This window comes from Chrysochloris asiatica, unplaced genomic scaffold (genome assembly GCF_000296735.1).
Source record: "Chrysochloris asiatica unplaced genomic scaffold, ChrAsi1.0 scaffold00056, whole genome shotgun sequence".
Taxonomy (NCBI): domain Eukaryota; kingdom Metazoa; phylum Chordata; class Mammalia; order Afrosoricida; family Chrysochloridae; genus Chrysochloris; species Chrysochloris asiatica.
The window spans coordinates 814125-817978 of NW_006408574.1; the positions used below are offsets into that span (position 1 = coordinate 814125).

General features: G+C 48.9%; 1 protein-coding gene across 1 annotated transcript in view; it reads left to right on the plus strand.

Annotated features, from left to right (window-relative positions):
* The window catches only part of EXD3 (exonuclease 3'-5' domain containing 3), a 49463-nt gene that overhangs the window by 6007 nt on the left and 39602 nt on the right, over window positions 1-3854 (plus strand). The gene's annotated exons all lie outside the window — the stretch shown is intronic.

Consider the following 3854-nt stretch of genomic DNA (forward strand, 5'->3'; position numbering starts at 1 on the left):
TGCACATTTCATTGTAATATTTGACTTTGTCTTCTTGAGCTGACCTTTGAAATTTTCTGTTCAGCTCTTGGACCTCCTCATTTCTTCCATCTGCTTTAGCATCTCTACGCTGGAGAGCAAGTTTCAGTGTCTCTTCTGACATGCATTTTGATCTTTTTCTTTTTTCTTGTCTTCTTAATGACTTTTTGCTTTATTCCTGTATGATGTTCTTGATGTCATCCCACAACTCTTCTCATTTTTTGGTCTTTAGTGTGTCTAATACATTAAATCTGTTCTTCAGGTAATTTCTAAATTCAGGTGGGATGTATTCAAGGTCATATTTTGGCTCTCATGGACTTGTTTTCATTTTCTTCAGCTTCAGTCTGAATTTGCATAGGAGTAATTGATGGTCTGTTCCACAATCTGCCCCTGGTCTTGTTTACACTGATGATATGGAGCTTTTCCATCGTCTCTTTCCGCAGATGTAGTCAATTTGATTTCTATGTATTCCATCTGGTGAGGTCCATCCATGTGTATAGTCATCTCTTATGCTGTCTAAAGAAGATATTTGAAATGAACAAATCATTGATTTTGCAGAATTCTATCATGCAATCGCCAGCATCATTTCTATCACCAAGGCCATATTTTCCAACTACTGATCCTTCCTCTTTGCTCCCAACCTTTGCATTCCAATCACCAGTATTGATCAATATATCTTGATTGCATGTTTGATCAATTTCAGATTGAAGAAGTTGGTGGAATTCTTCTATTTTGTCCTCACTGGCTATAGTGGTTGGTGCATAAATTTGAATAATAGTGGTATTAACTGGACTTCCCTGTAGGCTCGTGCATATTATCCTATCACAGACAGCATTGTACCTCATGACTGATCTGGACATGTTCTTTTTGACGATGAATGCAACACCATTCCTTTTCAATTTGTCATTCCGGCATAGTAAACCATGTGGTTGTCAGATTCAAAATGGCCAATACCAGTCCATTTCAGCTCACTAATGCCTAAGATATCGATGTTTATGAGTTCCATTTCATTTCTGACAACTTCCAATTTTCCTAGATTCATACTTTGTACATTCCATGTTCCTGTTATTAATGGATGTTTACAGCTGTTTCTCTTCATTTTGAGTTGCACCCCATCAGCAAATGAAGGCTTTACTCCCATGGGCTTTACTTCATTTGCGTCATCACGGTCAACTCTACTCTGAGGAGGCAGCTCTTCCCCAGTCGCATTTTGAGTGCCTTCCAACCTGAGGGGCTCATTTTCCGGCACTATATCTGACAGTGTTTCTCTGCTGTTCATAAGGTTTTCAGTGACTAAATATTCGGAAGTAGTTCGTCACTCCTTCTTACTAGTCTGTCTTCGTCTGGAAGCTCATCTGAAACCTGTCCACCATGGGTGACCCTGCTGGTATTTAAAATACCGGTGGCATAGCTTTCAGAATCACAGCAACTCACAAGCCCCCACAATACAACAAACTGACAGATGAGTGGTGGATTTATATCATAGGTGTTGTTATTTTATTTATTAATTCTCTAATTGATGCCGCCGTATCCCACATGACCTGGTTGGGGTGATCCTCTCTCAAGGTGTTTTGTGAGTTTTCATTGTAAACTCATTGTAGTGGAGCTCTGCCCCCTGGTGGCCAAGGGGCCTAAGCGTCCAAATACCATTGCGTTAGCTCCTGCGGAGGCTTTGCGGAGAGCCCGGGGTGGCTTTGAACTGTAGCCGACTTCGCAGCCCACACCAGGACTCCTTCTGGGAACACAGAAGGGCACATTATCCCTGCAGAGCAGTTAAAGAATGGCTGCAAGATCTCTTAGGGGTGTCCCCAGATTGGGATGAACTTCCTGGACCACATGGATTAATTAAAGTCCCCAAATCCTTGTGAGGTGCAGGCCTCAGGTTTCTCACGGTCTAGGCAGACAGACAAGAAGCCTTTCCCCTTTCTAGGCAGTAGGCGAGTGCTTTCCTGACCCAGCCTTTCCCCTTGGAAGGTTCTAGCTGCTCCCTTTCCTGTTCAGGGGGTCCCAGATCTTGTCTCCTGTCCTTATAAATGGAGCACCCACACCCTGTAGAGCAGCTCTGGGATCCCTCCGCATGCCCCCTCTACCTCATTTTCAGTTCCTCCGTATTCCTGGCAGATGTAATGCTCTTTCCTGGGTGTCTAGCAGCTGTTTTTTGGTGTCTGCAGTGGAAGAGTTGTCAGATTTCCTGAATTAGCCCTCTTGCTCAAAGCAGAAGTCTGATTTATTTCATTCTCTGCAAGCGTACCAAATTGCCAAAGTACCTTGATTTTCAAGCTGCTGTGAAGCCCTGTGGGTATTTGGTCTTGGGACATCTGTGGAAGTATTGCCCACACTCGGGATGCTCAGAATGGAGTAGGACCTGTTCCCATTCTGCAACCACAACTCCATCCCCGTCACTCTGCACCACAGGGTTTGTGTGCATGGCGGGGGCACGAGGTGTCAGGGAGTCATGCTTGGACAGGGTGCAGACATGGCCAGGGGACCAATGAGGGTCCCGAGGGGCAAGGAAGGCTGTGGCAGGGATCACTCTAAGGTGTCAGGGAGAGGAGGTCAGGGTGGGTGGTGATGAACCCCACGGGGACCACCCCGCTGTCTATCCCTCCATACCCGAGGCCTCAGTCAGTGAGAGAAGGGATGGTCACTCAGGGGCTTCAGGGTCAGGAAGAGCCCAGAGCAGAGCCTGAGGACATCTGGGCTCTCAGGGTACCCTGGAGCCATACCCGCTCTTGGGGATGCAATGAGCCCAGTAAGGTGGGAGCTTCCAGGGGCTGGAGAACTGCTGTGTGGTGACAGGGCCAAGAACACCAACCTTCACCTTGTTGCTAGCCAGGCCAAGTGTGACTGAGGGTTCTGGGAGGGACACTGTACCCCAGCCCCCTTCTGACAGCCTTGGGCTGAGACACTGCAGCTTGGTCACGTGGGGTGTGCGCATGCTCACTGGCCACAGGGCGCCGCTCAGGGGTGTTCACAGCTGCACACGTGGTGCACCCTGGTTTCCTGGGAGCGACTGCACTGCTGGTCCCCGGGTGGGGGGAGCCACAGACAAGGGCGAAACCACTGCCTTCCGGAATTCTCACAGATTTCCTGCCTCCTGCCACTAGAGGGTCCTTGGGAGGTGGGACACGCAGGCAGCTCCCTATTGATGCAGCCCACCCACCCCTGCTGAGGGAAGGGGTGTCAGGGTACTTGGGCTATCCTTGGGACTAACCTGTGGGGGCTTCCTTAAGGTCTGTCCTGGGGGATGACCTGAAGGGGGCAGTCTTGGGTGGACTGTGCTGGTGGCTGGCCTTCCTGAGGGCTGTCCTGAGGGCTTGTCCCAGATTTTTGAGGGTACCATTAACCTGGCACGTAAGATGTCCATCCAGGGTCACGGCAGAGACAGCTGCATAGCCATTCCATGGACAGGTGTCTGTGACCGAACCCAGAACAGGGAGACCAACTAACTCCTGTCTTATTGGTTTTCACGTTTATGTAAAGACAGACGATAAAGACCAGCTCGGACACTCAGTCTGCTTCTTTCCACATCTTCAGTGCGCAGGATAAAAAAGTCAAAGCCACTTCCAACCTGGGTCTTGGTTCCTCCTTTGTGCTTCCCATTGCTCATGGTGCCGCCAGGGAGGGTTGGTTATGAGCGCCCTCCACGCAGGTACGCCCGACGTGCACATGAAGTGGTTTGTAAGCCTACTGCTTTTGACTCGGCGCTGCCTTTTAGATAAAGGGCTGGCTTTTGTCTGGCTCAGAGAACAAGCTCCCTGTCTTTATGGGATGGTTATTCAGATAGTGACCTCTGTTGCTGTGAGACAGGGTGCAGCAGACAGGAACAGAATCCC